Source organism: Argopecten irradians, unplaced genomic scaffold (genome assembly GCF_041381155.1).
Source record: "Argopecten irradians isolate NY unplaced genomic scaffold, Ai_NY scaffold_0543, whole genome shotgun sequence".
In the NCBI taxonomy this organism is placed as follows: Eukaryota; Metazoa; Mollusca; class Bivalvia; order Pectinida; family Pectinidae; genus Argopecten; species Argopecten irradians.
In genome coordinates, this window is record NW_027188010.1 from 35,277 (window position 1) to 51,002 (window position 15,726).

At 30.5% G+C, this 15,726-nt stretch overlaps 1 long non-coding RNA gene across 2 annotated transcripts; it reads left to right on the forward strand.

Moving 5' to 3' along the window:
- The first annotated feature begins 2,812 nt into the window (after nt 1–2,812).
- On the forward strand, nt 2,813–15,134 carry LOC138312965 (uncharacterized). Of its 2 annotated transcripts, none has more exons than XR_011207104.1 (5): nt 2,813–3,220; nt 3,628–3,766; nt 9,079–9,158; nt 9,567–9,705; nt 9,976–11,052. It is a non-coding gene; the product is annotated as an uncharacterized lncRNA (long non-coding RNA). The 2 variants fall into 2 exon arrangements; XR_011207103.1 differs by lacking the exon at nt 9,976–11,052 and adding an exon at nt 15,113–15,134 and having other exon boundaries at nt 2,815–3,220.
- Nucleotides 15,135–15,726: the final 592 nt, after the last annotated feature.

Below are 15,726 nucleotides of genomic sequence, written 5' to 3' on the forward strand. Positions count from 1 at the left end.
TTGATTGTGACGTCATGTGTTTGCGAGCGTAACGTCATATGTTTCGGATAAAACGACGTGAATTTCGCTCACAAAATAATGACGTAACAATCGATACCTACCCGCAAGGGAGCTAACTCTGTAATATGCAAAGACGGAATAGATTACACAGGAAATCAATTCTTTTAATGTTTTAATTTCTTTTAATATGATATATTTGTTTGGAAAGGAAATGTGTATTTAATTATTCAACCCATCAATCCTAAAGAAATCGACTATATATGAAGTCTAACGTGATATAAATCTAAACAATTGATTCATATGAACGGATTAACTAACAATTAGGTTTATATGTCCTGTTAACTATGTATATAGTTTTTTGTCGGTGATTTTACAGGCATAATAGGAGTTATGTTTTAGGTGTGTTTAGTATCTTGGTGGAATATTTGTTTTTAATTCATAACCAATAAAATATTTTCTCACTTAAGAAGTTTCCGTCGTAATTTTGTATTTTAAATTAATAATTAAGACTAAGGATGCAATTGAATTTAGAGAGTGCAGAATAAAGTTCTTTTGCGACCACTAAATTTCTATAGATGCTATTCCGCTGACAAATGGCACTTTATTCGCTATCAAGAACAGGAACTGACGAAGAATTAGCATGTTTCTTCAGTAACAAAAGTTATATAATATAATTACTTACTTTACACCATTATCACCTGTGACATTTTGAGCTTCACTATAATGATGTTTAAAATAGTTAATTGTATCCTGAAACAAAAACCATGGCACTATGACCTTTATGAAATTAAGCATTGATTGCGCTTGAACTAAAAGCAAAATCAATTATTACATATCATTTGTATGTGTAAATTAAACATAAAAATACACGATTAAACACTAATTAAACACTAGTTACTAAAACTATGAGTATCTTTTTCGCTCTATCTATCGGACCTGGATCATCTTGATGAATTAATATAAGGTCTATAATTGATTTGCCTCGTTAAATGACATTAATTGGTTTAATGAATTATCATTATATAATTGAACATACGTTATTTCACTTATTTAACGCTTGAAGCATAAGTAATACATGAACGAAAGGTCTGTTTTCTGCAACAATGGAGGACATATATAGTCATCGCTTTCTATTGTTGAAAACGTTTTGATACATCCAATTTTATTTCAAAAAAATATTAGAAAAAATATTAATTTGGAAATAAATTTTACGAAGATATTGGTAACCAAAACTAATATCATTCGAATTTTATATTTATGTCGTCTGTAGCGATTTCATTGCTGCAAACTTATAATTATCGACCGTGCAATATGTTTGCCCTTTAATATTCAATTGCTTTGAGGTGCATTACGGTACTGAAAATTACAGTTACGCAAATTATTTTTCCTTAACTACAGACAATTTCTGACCAAACACATATCATTGAGGTTAGTGTACATAGAACACTACAGAAAAGAACAAAGATATATCACCTTTGCTAAATAATTATTTTGATTATATTTCTTCACTATGAAGAAGAGAAACAGGTGTTTATTTTTAACCTATCTACGAATGGAAAAGTAAAGTCAATTTGTCAATTTTGTATCTAATTTTTGAATAATTTGTTTCATTGCAACATATGTAAAATACAAATTACCTACATGAACTTAAAAGAATGCGGTGCATATAGTGATAGGGATATTTGTCGTGTCGATATTTCTGTTATGGGTTGATGTCACTATGTCTTTTAATTTCATCTTGGTATCAAAAAACGTTTTGAAACTATGATGACACAAAAGTTTGCAAAACCGAATGTATGTCATAACCCGATAAATTTTTTAAAAAGCAAATAATTGACCAATCAAAAAGTCAAAATGTTTGCCCGATATCACACCTCCTTTATCAGGAAAACCTGTGAATGCTTTTTTTACAGTTAAGGGCATATTAATCTCATCGTAACTTTAACTCTGAGCGTAATTATGAATAGAGTAACGCTCAGAAGATGATCTGCGTGGTAGTAAGATATAGCTCTAAACTATCTTCTAAATCTACTAACGTTTATTATAATTCAAATTGAAATTCTTATAATCAATTTACTTAATTTCAATTTAATGAAAATAATCTCTCTCCCTCTCTCTCTCCTCACTCTTCAAAAAATTGAAATTTTAAGTTATGTTGGCCCTTTGGTTAAAAAAATTAAGCATTGTAAACTGAACCGGTGGAATGGTGTTTTAAATTTAAATATACATTTCTGGAAAGACCGTGTTAGGGCAGAGAATGATCATATGAGAGGTAAATCTTTTTTTTTCGCGTTCGGAGGCTGCTTGTGTGGGTAATAATACTGGATCAGTTTTGCAAAAGTCCAAATGAATTGGTTGGGAGTAATACAATATATATATTAAGTATAACGAAAATCCATTTAAAAAATTGATTCTCATTTCTTTAAAATCTATTTGGTCAAGAGGTTAATCAAGAGGTGTATAATTTCAAAAATGTTGTCAAATTATATTGAGGAATTCAAGTTAAGACTACAACCCTTACGGTAAAAGTTTTAGGAAATGAAACATCTTTCAAACTTTCAATTCATGGTTTCGTCGCAATCAGTATCAAAAGACAAAACTTGAAAAACTTTGCTTAACATAAACAGTGAAAAGCGTTTGGTTACGCAGGCACTATCTATTGGTGATATGATAGATTTCCTATTCTATGAGTGGAAATAGGGAAGTCTCCAAAACAAGAGAAGTTCCCGTTTTTGATTTCCTCAACTTATCAATATAGATAGTATTGATAATCAATTTGTGGGCCTTCCATTTTGAACAATGAACCGTGATGTATCAGTTACTATAACACAATCGGCAAATGGTATGTAAACATGAGTAATTTTTAATTGTTATCTCGACGCTCGTTCTACATAACAATGAACACCGATTGTTTATCGGTTTCATGCTATATGGATATTTATAGCTTCAATTTAAAACAATAACACATGGTAATTGTGTCAGTTATCATAACAAAATGCCAAATAACTAACAGCACTAAAATACTATTTCAGGAACACATTTTTAGTGGATCATCTTGCCGGCTGATCAGTCCAAAATTGTGATATACAAAAAATCTGATCCAAATTAAACCTACAATATTTGTACATGTACAATTTCAGAAATTTCTCAGAAAACACGGAAAAAAGAATTGTTTAGAAGAGGAATTGATATAAGCTTTTAGCCGTATGTATTGGCATGTGTATGTATTTTTGTTTATTTAAATAATATACTGTTTAAACTAAACTAAGATTTGTTAACAAACAGACGAAGCACGGTCAGACGTTGATTTGAGTAGTGAAACATTTGATGACGCTAGATTAATATGATCTAGTATGTAAAATTATGTAAACATACATTGTCTACGTTAATTAATCTCATCCTGTGTCCTGAGACATCAACTGATCACTTCTTATAAAATTATGAATTAATTTATTATCAAACCTAAATTGAAAGTGGTGGGTATTGAGTTAGGAACGTATACTCAATGGGCGATTTATGATCATGGTAGTCAGCGCGCAGCATAAGTCAACATAGCTGATCAATTATCAACAATATACCTTGAAAATAATACACGTAAGCTTTGGTAATATCCTGATCTATTTATAGGTAGAATTCTCGTTAGTGAAACTACGTGTGTATTGAGAACTACAGAAGCTATTTAAAGGAACGGCTTACAGCTTAGGTAATTGTGACATCAATGTATAACTGGAACGACATTCAACATTTAGTTCGTCGAGTGCTTTCCGTAAGTAACAACCATATTTTATTCTTCTTATTATTATTTCATTCAGTGTGTATGTTAATTGATTAATCCTCCCCTCTAAACCGTATGTAAATCACGTTGGTACTAATTTCTAGAATAAAATACAACCAGGACCATATTGACCCTAACATACTTCCTGATTAGGCAGTTATCACGGAAGTAACACTATTAACTCCTATTTACTGGGATATTTCATCTTTATTTTTTATCTATTATTTATCTATCTATTTAAACTGTTATGTATAACTGTAGGTGTGTGCGGTCAGGCGTGAAGGTGTGATACATTGACCACATCAATGCAAAAGACAGTTCTATTGTTTAGAGAATTGAATATCACTTAATAGCGACATCTTAATGTTTGGTTGTTTACACTTTCTATGCATATTGAATAAGAAAATTGGGAGGTACACACTACTTACTAATATTATGGGTTTCTTTTTCCAATGCGTCTCAATGGTTATCGAACAACATACATTGTCAAGAAACCAAGGACGACATTAATAGAATTCAACTATATAAGTTTCACCAGTTGTTTAAAACAGTATAGGACTTTCAGAAATGGCTTATTTTTGAACCAGACTTATTTTCAAATCGGTTTTTACCGTAGGTAGCTAAAAGCTTATTTTCGAGTACGGCTTATTTTCAAAGCCGGCTTAGTTTCAAGTTTGAGGGTATTTAATCACATTATTTAGGGATTGAATGCATTTTTGTAATTTTCATAACGGCTATGAATAGCAGAAGCTATCTACATGCACATATCCCGTGGAGCGCGTTATGACAATTAAAAAAATATTGAAAGGTTAATATATTTGATTTAAAATTATGATACCCATATACGACGATAAACGAGATTAATGGAACAGCTAGCGCTGGATGACAAAGTCGTTCCACAACGTCGCGTTTTCAAGCTTCCGCCTTCCGATCGACCTTTTTTTGCAAATGACAAATGATAAACAAGAAATAAAGTTAAAATCAGATTTTTCACACACACACAAGGAGATTACTTAAAATACAATTTTTCACACACACAAGGAGATTAATTCAGCATAATCCTTGCACGTCTCTTCAATTTCAAAACGTATTTACTTCAATTAAATATATCCTTCCATACTTTCCGTACTAAAGCTTAAATGATAACTAGCTTAATCACTTTAAACATTTTAAAAAGTGTCAAATTAAATGTGCAATTCCCTTTAATGTAAACGAGCTGCCTCCCCTTCATCAGTTTCAACGTTATGGGATGGCGACCAACGTCAATTCAAGCGATTTCTCGACAGTTATAAATGAAAAAGGATATGTTTTTAAATATTCCAAAGCATCAAACCGGCATATGTCAAAATAGATGAATGTATATATGTTTTGTCCTGTTATAAATATTTTATAACAAGGAAAACACAAAACCTAGAAAATGTCAAAGAAGTTATGTTTAAAATAAATAAAATATTTGTTGATGCGCCATATTTATTAACTTAGATATATATTATGTTACGGACTCTTTGCTTTCAGCTTTCAGTTTATGTCTTTGCTATAAAAAAAAATGAAGACTTGCACTCTTGCTGGTTAGATAATATTTATATTAACGTGGTGATAGTTTGTAACATAAAAATTATCATCTAAAATGCGACCCTGTATTTTAACGTTAGTTCACTTTTTATTAAATAACTCTCTCTGTCATACACTGACATGCAAATGAAACAAAGGAATAACAATGTACTTATCTTATACAATAATAGACATTTAAAACGGTTTGAAGTTATCCTATCCGCACTTATCCTCAACACACGTCAATTTTTACAGCTGTGAACGGCTTTGTTAAAGATAATCGACCGATCAGTAATATATTTATTTATACATTCCTGAGGCCATTTAAAGTTATCGTGCCGTTAATTATTAGTATAATTAGTATTTTAGCCAAATTGTAAAGCTGTAAACATCGAGAACGTATATATTAATTAAAAGATTGGATAACAATTACAAACATTTCTCTCTAGCTTAAGTCTAATTCATAAAGATCAAGATTTCTATACATTGAAATGCTCGTAACGTCTCGAATGGATTATAGTATCGTTACTATCTATTTGTCAAATGCCTGTGTCAAAACCTCATCTACCTGAAAGCCATTTTCCTTAGCGATCACTCGTAAATGCCTAGGTACTGAATACATAAATAAGTCTATTTGTAAGTTATTGCGTTTGCATGCAGTCCCTAGTGTAGTAAAATGAAGATTATTGTGTTACTATATGACTTAAGGAGTGTCCACTTCCCTAACGTTCAATATAAGTGGATATTTTTTTGGCTTATTGCATGATTCAATGTCCTTTGTAGTATGAAACGTCCCGCGGTGGCCGAGTGGTTACACTTATCATCTCATTCTAAAAAATGTTATTCTTTATAACGACAGACGTCTAATGATCACGCTGTGTTAGACTGATTTAAATCGAAATGAATATTCATTTTCTTATATAGATTACACAGGAAATCAATTATTTCAATGTTTTAAGTTCTTTTAATATGGTTTATTAGTTTGGAAAGGAAATGTGTATTTAATCATTCAACCCATCAATCCTAAAAAAAACCACTATATATGAAGTCTAACGTGATATAAATCTAAACAATTGATTCATATGAACAGATTAACCAAAACATTAGATATATATGTCCTGTTAATTATGTATATAGTTTGTTTCGGTGATTTTACAGGCATAATAGGCGTTATGTTTTAGATGTGTTTAGTATCTTGGTGGAATATTTGTTTTCAATTCATTACAAATAAAATATTTTCTCGCTTGAGATTTTTGTATTTCAAATTTACAATTAAGGATGCAATTGAATTTAGAGAGTGTAGAATGAAATTCTTTTGCGACCACTAAATTTCTATAGATGCTATTCCGCTGACAAATGGCACTTTATTCGCTATCAAGAACAGGAACTGACGAAGAATTATTATGTCTCTTCAGTTACAGAAGTTACTTACTTTACACCATTATCACCTGTGACATTTTGAACTTTAAGATAATGATGTTTAAAATAGTTAATTGCATCCTGAAACAAAAACCATGGCACTATGACCTTTATGAAATTAAGCATTGATTGCGCATGAACTAAAAACAAAATAAATTATTACATATCATTTTTATGTGTAAATTAAACATAAAAATACACGATTAAACACTAATTAAACACTCATTAAACACTAGTTACTAAAACTATGAGTATTTTTTCTCTCTATCGGCCCTGGAGCATCTTGATGAATTAATATAAGGTTTATAATTGATTTGCCTCGTTAAATGACATTAATTGATTTAATGAATTATCATTATATAATTGAACATACGTTATTTCATTTATTTAACGCTTGAAGCATAAGTAATACATGAACGAAAGGTCTGTTTTCTGCAAAAATGGAGGACATATATAGTAATCGCTTTCTATTGTTGAAAACGTTTTGATATATCCAATTTTATTTTTAAAAAAATCAGAAAAAATATTAATTTGGAAATAAATTTTACGAAGATATTGGTAACCAAAACTAATTCGAGTTTTATGTCGTCTGTAGCGATTACATTGTTGCAAACTTATAATTATCGAAATTGCAATATGTTTGCCCTTTAATATTCATTGCTTGAGGTGCATTACGTTACTTAAAAATTACAGTAACGCAATTTATTTTCTCCTCAAATACAGAAAATTTCTGACCAAACACATGTCATTGAGGTTAGTGTACATAGAACACTACATACAAGAACAAAGGTATATCACCGTTGCTAGATACTAATTTTGATTATATTTCTTCACTATGAAGAACATAAACATCTGTTTATTTTAAACCTATCTACGAATGGAAAAGTAAAGTCAATTTGTCATTTTGTATCTAATTTGAATAATTTGTTTCATTGCAACATATGTAAAATACAAATTACCTACATGAACTTAAAAGAAGCGGTGCATATAGGGATAGGGGTATTGGTCTTGTCGATATTTCTATTATGGGTTGATGTCACTATGTCTTTTAATTTCATTTTGGTACAGTGTATCAAAAAACGTTTTGAAACTGTGGTGACACAAAAGTTTGCAAAACCGAATGTATGTCATAACCCGATAAATTTTTAAAAAGCAAATAATTGACCAATCAAAAAGTCAAAATGTTCCCGATTAAAAATATTTAAGGAAAACTGTGAATGCTTTTCTGTTATGGGAATATTAATCTCAGTAGTACTTTAAATAAGCGGATTATGATTAGAGTACGCTCAGATCTTTGTGGTATGTATATATACTATAAAACTTCTACGTTTATTCAAATTGATTCTTATAATTCAATTATTATTCAATTTATGAAAGATAATCTCTTCAAAATTTGAAATTTATGTTGGAACTTTTTTATCAGTGTAAAGTGACCGGGTGGGATGTGTTAATACATTTCTGGAAAACTCTGTTAGGCAGAGAATGTCATAGAGAGGTAAATCTTTCGGAGGCTGCTTGTTGGGTAATAAGACTGGATCAGTTTCAAAAGTCAAATGTATTGGTTGGGTAATACATATAGATATTAAATATACTAAAACCATTTAAAATTGAATTTCTTTAAAATCTATTTGGTCAAGAGGTTAATCAAGAGTGTATAATTTCAAAAATGTTGGTCAATTTATAATGAGGAATTCAAGTTAAGACTACAACCCTTACGTAAAAGTTTAGGAAGATGAAACATCTTTCAAACTTTCAATTCATGGTTTCGTCGCAATCAGTATCAAAAGACAAAACTTGAAAAACTTCGCTTAACATAAACAGTGAAAAGCGTTTGGTTACGCAGGCACTATCTATTGGTGATATGATAGATTTCCTATTCTATGAGTGGAAATAGGGAAGTCTCCAAAACAAGAGAAGTTCCCGTTTTGATTTCCTCAACTTATCAATATAGATAGTATTGATAATCAATTTGTGGGCCTTCCATTTTGAACAATGAACCGTGATGTATCAGTTACTATAACACAATCGGCAAATGGTATGTAAACATGAGTAATTTTTAATTGTTATCTCGACGCTCGTTCTACATAACAATGAACACCGATTGTTTATCGGTTTCATGCTATATGGATATTTATAGCTTCAATTTAAAACAATAACACATGGTAATTGTGTCAGTTATCATAACAAAATGCCAAATAACTAACAGCACTAAAATACTATTTCAGGAACACATTTTTAGTGGATCATCTTGCCGGCTGATCAGTCCAAAATTGTGATATACAAAAAATCTGATCCAAATTAAACCTACAATATTTGTACATGTACAATTTCAGAAATTTCTCAGAAAACACGGAAAAAAGAATTGTTTAGAAGAGGAATTGATATAAGCTTTTAGCCGTATGTATTGGCATGTGTATGTATTTTTGTTTATTTAAATAATATACTGTTTAAACTAAACTAAGATTTGTTAACAAACAGACGAAGCACGGTCAGACGTTGATTTGAGTAGTGAAACATTTGATGACGCTAGATTAATATGATCTAGTATGTAAAATTATGTAAACATACATTGTCTACGTTAATTAATCTCACCCTGTGTCCTGAGACATCAAACTGATCACTTCTTATAAAATTATGAATTAATTTATTATCAAACCTAAATTGAAAGTGGTGGGTATTGAGTTAGGAACGTATACTCAATGGGCGATTTATGATCATGGTAGTCAGCGCGCAGCATAAGTCAACATAGCTGATCAATTATCAACAATATACCTTGAAAATAATACACGTAAGCTTTGGTAATATCCTGATCTATTTATAGGTAGAATTCTCGTTAGTGAAACTACGTGTGTATTGAGAACTACAGAAGCTATTTAAAGGAACGGCTTACAGCTTAGGTAATTGTGACATCAATGTATAACTGGAACGACATTCAACATTTAGTTCGTCGAGTGCTTTCCGTAAGTAACAACCATATTTTATTCTTCTTATTATTATTTCATTCAGTGTGTATGTTAATTGATTAATCCTCCCCTCTAAACCGTATGTAAATCACGTTGGTACTAATTTCTAGAATAAAATACAACCAGGACCATATTGACCCTAACATACTTCCTGATTAGGCAGTTATCACGGAAGTAACACTATTAACTCCTATTTACTGGGATATTTCATCTTTATTTTTTATCTATTATTTATCTATCTATTTAAACTGTTATGTATAACTGTAGGTGTGTGCGGTCAGGCGTGAAGGTGTGATACATTGACCACATCAATGCAAAAGACAGTTCTATTGTTTAGAGAATTGAATATCACTTAATAGCGACATCTTAATGTTTGGTTGTTTACACTTTCTATGCATATTGAATAAGAAAATTGGGAGGTACACTACTTACTAATATTATGGGTTTCTTTTTCCAATGCGTCTCAATGGTTATCGAACAACATACATTGTCAAGAAACCAAGGACGACATTAATAGAATTCAACTATATAAGTTTCACCAGTTGTTTAAAACAGTATAGGACTTTCAGAAATGGCTTATTTTTGAACCAGACTTATTTTCAAATCGGTTTTTACCGTAGGTAGCTAAAAGCTTATTTTCGAGTACGGCTTATTTTCAAAGCCGGCTTAGTTTCAAGTTTGAGGGTATTTAATCACATTATTTAGGGATTGAATGCATTTTTGTAATTTTCATAACGGCTATGAATAGCAGAAGCTATCTACATGCACATATCCCGTGGAGCGCGTTATGACAATTAAAAAAAATATTGAAAGGTTAATATATTTGATTTAAAATTATGATACCCATATACGACGATAAACGAGATTAATGGAACAGCTAGCGCTGGATGACAAAGTCGTTCCACAACGTCGCGTTTTCAAGCTTCCGCCTTCCGATCGACCTTTTTTTGCAAATGACAAATGATAAACAAGAAATAAAGTTAAAATCAGATTTTTCACACACACACAAGGAGATTACTTAAAATACAATTTTTCACACACACAAGGAGATTAATTCAGCATAATCCTTGCACGTCTCTTCAATTTCAAAACGTATTTACTTCAATTAAATATATCCTTCCATACTTTCCGTACTAAAGCTTAAATGATAACTAGCTTAATCACTTTAAACATTTTAAAAAGTGTCAAATTAAATGTGCAATTCCCTTTAATGTAAACGAGCTGCCTCCCCTTCATCAGTTTCAACGTTATGGGATGGCGACCAACGTCAATTCAAGCGATTTCTCGACAGTTATAAATGAAAAAGGATATGTTTTTAAATATTCCAAAGCATCAAACCGGCATATGTCAAAATAGATGAATGTATATATGTTTTGTCCTGTTATAAATATTTATAACAAGGAAAACACAAAACCTAGAAAATGTCAAAGAAGTTATGTTTAAAATAAATAAAATATTTGTTGATGCGCCATATTTATTAACTTAGATATATATTATGTTACGGACTCTTTGCTTTCAGCTTTCAGTTTATGTCTTTACTATAAAAAAAATGAAGACTTGCACTCTTGCTGGTTAGATAATATTTATATTAACGTGGTGATAGTTTGTAACATAAAAATTATCATCTAAAATGCGACCCTGTATTTTAACGTTAGTTCACTTTTTATTAAATAACTCTCTCTGTCATACACTGACATGCAAATGAAACAAAGGAATAACAATGTACTTATCTTATACAATAATAGACATTTAAAACGGTTTGAAGTTATCCTATCCGCACTTATCCTCAACACACGTCAATTTTTACAGCTGTGAACGGCTTTGTTAAAGATAATCGACGATCAGTAATATATTTATTTATACATTCCTGAGGCCATTTAAAGTTATCGTGCCGTTAATTATTAGTATAATTAGTATTTTAGCCAAATTGTAAAGCTTGTAAACATCGAGAACGTATATATTAATTAAAAGATTGGATAACAATTACAAACATTTCTCTCTAGCTTAAGTCTAATTCATAAAGGATCAAGATTTCTATACATTGAAATGCTCGTAACGTCTCGAATGGATTATAGTATCGTTACTATCTATTTGTCAAATGCCTGTGTCAAAACCTCATCTACCTGAAAGCCATTTTCCTTAGCGATCACTCGTAAATGCCTAGGTACTGAATACATAAATAAGTCTATTTGTAAGTTATTGCGTTTGCATGCAGTCCCTAGTGTAGTAAAAATGAAGATTATTGTGTTACTATATGACTTAAGGAGTGTCCACTTCCCTAACGTTCAATATAAGTGGATATTTTTTTGGCTTATTGCATGATTCAATGTCCTTTGTAGTATGAAACGTCCCGCGGTGGCCGAGTGGTTACACTTATCATCTCATTCTAAAAAAATGTTATTCTTTATAACGACAGAATCTAATGATCACGCTGTGTTAGACTGATTTAAATCGAAATGAATATTCATTTTCTTATATAGATTACACAGGAAATCAATTATTTCAATGTTTTAAGTTCTTTTAATATGGTTTATTAGTTTGGAAAGGAAATGTGTATTTAATCATTCAACCCATCAATCCTAAAAAAAACCCACTATATATGAAGTCTAACGTGATTATAAATCTAAACAATTGATTCATATGAACAGATTAACCAAAACATTAGATATATATGTCCTGTTAATTATGTATATAGTTTGTTTCGGTGATTTTACAGGCATAATAGGCGTTATGTTTTAGATGTGTTTAGTATCTTGGTGGAATATTTGTTTTCAATTCATTACAAATAAAATATTTTCTCGCTTGAGATTTTTGTATTTCAAATTTACAATTAAGGATGCAATTGAATTTAGAGAGTGTAGAATTGAAATTCTTTTGCGACCACATAAATTTCTATAGATGCTATTCCGCTGATCAAATGGCACTTTATTTCGCTATCAAGAACAGGAACTGACGAAAGAATTATTATGTCTCTTCCAGTTACAGAAGTTACTTACTTTACACCATTATCAATGACATTTTGAACTTTAAGATAATGATGTTTTAAAATAGTTAATTGCATCCTTCAAAACAAAAAACCATGGCACTATGACCCTTTATGGAAAGTAAAGCCATTGATTGCATGAACTAAAAACAAAATAAATTATTACATATCATTTTTATGTGTAAATTAAACATAAAAATACACGATTAAACACTAATTAAACACTCATTAAACACTAGTTACTAAAACTATGAGTATTTTTTCTCTCTATCGGCCCTGGAGCATCTTGATGAATTAATATAAGGTTTATAATTGATTTGCCGTCGTTATTTAAATGACATTAATTGATTTAATGAATTATCATTATATAATTGAACATACGTTATTTCATTTATTTAAACGCTTGAAGCATAAGTAATACCATGAACGAAAGGTCTGTTTTCTGCAAAAAAATGGTGGAGGACATATATAGTAATCGCTTTATTATTGTTTGAAATCCGTTTTGATATATCCAATTTTATTTTTAAAAAAAAATCAGATAGCGGAAAAAATATTAATTTGGAAATAAAATTTTACGAAAGATATTGGTAATCCAAAAACTAATTCGGATTCATTTTTCCGTTTTATGTCGTTCTGTAGCGATTACATTGTTGCAAACTTATAATTATCGAAATTGCAATATGTTTGCCCTTTAATATTCATTGCTTGAGGTGCATTACGTTTACTTAAAAAATTACAGTAACGCAATTTATTTTCTCCTCAAATACAAGAAAATTTCTGACCAATAACACATGTCATTGAGGTTAGTTGTACATAGAACACTACATACAAGAACAAAGGTATATCACGTTGCTAGATTTACTAATTTTGATTATATTTCTTCACTATGAAGAACATAAACATCTGTTTATTTTAAACCTATCTACGAATGGAAAAGTAAAGTCAATTTGTCATTTTGTATCTAATTTGAATAATTTGTTTCATTGCAACATATGTAAAATACAAATTACCTACATGAACTTTAAAAGAAGCGGTTATGCAATATAGCGGAATAGGGGGGTATTGGTCTTGTCGATATTTCTATTATGGGTTGATGTCACTATGTCTTTTAATTTCATTTTGGTTACAGTGTTATCAAAAAAAACGTTTTTGAAACCCTGTGGGTGACACAAAAGTTTGCAAAACGAATGTTTGTCAAAACCGTTAAATTTTTAAAAAATGCAAATAATTGGACCAATCAAAAAGTTCAAAATGTTCCCGATTAAAAATATTTAAGGAAAACTGTGAATGCTTTTGTGTTATGGGAATATTAATCTCAGTAGTACTTTAAATAAGCGGATTATGAATTAGAGTACGCTCAGATCTTTGTGGTATGTATATATACTATAACAACTTCTACGTTTATTCAAATTGATTCTTATAATTCAATTATTATTCAATTTATGAAAGATAATCTCTTCAAAAATTTGAAATTTATGTTGGAACTTTTTTTATCAGTGTAAAGTGACCGGGTGGGATGTGTCTTTAATACATTTCTGGAAAACTCTGTTAGGCAGAGAATGTCATAGAGAGGTAAATCTTTCGGAGGCTGCTTGTTGGGTAATAAGACTGGATCAGTTTCAAAAGTCAAATGCATTGGTTGGGTAATACATATAGATATTTATATACTAAAACCATTTAAAATTGAATTTCTTTAAAATCTATTTGGTCAAGAGGTTAATCAAGAGTGTATAATTTCAAAAATGTTGGTCAATTTATTATGAGGAATTCAAGTTAAGACTACAACACTTACGTAAAAGTTTAGGAAGATGAAACATCTTTCAAATTTCAATTCATGGTTTCGTCGCAATCAGTATCAAAAGACAAAAACTTGAAAAACTTCGCTTAACATAAACAGTGAAAAGCGTTTGGTTACGCAGGCACTATCTATTGGTGATATGATAGATTTCCTATTCTATGAGTGGAAATAGGGCAGTCTCCAAAACAAGAGAAGTTCCCGTTTTGATTTCCTTCCTCAACTTATCAATATAGATAGTATTGATAATCAATTTGTGGGCCTTCCATTTTGTTGAACAATGAACCGTGATGTATCAGTTACTATAACACAATCGGCAAATGGTATGTAAACATGAGTAATTTTTAATTGTTATCTCGACGCTCGTTCTACAATAACAATGAACACCGATTGTTTATCGGTTTCATGCTATATGGATATTTATAGCTTCAATTTAAAACAATAACACATGGTAATTTAAGTGTCAGTTATCATAACAAAATGCCAAATAACTAACAGCACTAAAATACTATTTCAGGAACACATTTTTAGTGGATCATCTTGCCGGCTGATCAGTCCAAAATTGTGATATACAAAAAATCTGATCCAAATTAAACCTACAATATTTGTACATGTACCAATTTCAGAAATTTCTCAGAAAACACGGAAAAAAAGAATTGTTTAGAAAGAGGAATTGATATAATCTTTTAGCCGTATGTATTGGCATGTGAATGTATTTTTGTTTATTTAAATAATATACTGTTTAAACTAAACTAAGATTTGTTAACAAACAGACGAAGCACGGTCAGACGTTGATTTGAGTAGTGAAACACTTTCTGATTGACGCTAGATTAATATGATCTAGTATGTAAAAAATTATGTAAACATTACATTGTCTACGTTTAATTAATCTCACCCTGTGTCTGAGACCATCACTGATCACTTCTTATAAAATTATGAATTAATTTATTATCAAACCTAAATTGAAAGTGGTGGGTATTGAGTTAGGAACGTATACTCAATGGGGCGATTTATGATCATGGTAGTCAGCGCGCAGCATAAGTCAACATAGCCTGATCAATTATCAACAATATACCTTGAAAATAATAACACGTATAAGCTTTGGTAATATCCTGATCTATTTATAGGTAGAATTCTCGTTAGTTGAAACTACGTGTGTATCTAGGAGTGTTGAGAACTACAGAAGCTATTTAATGGAAACGGCTTACAGGCTTAGGTAATTGTGACATCAATGTATAAC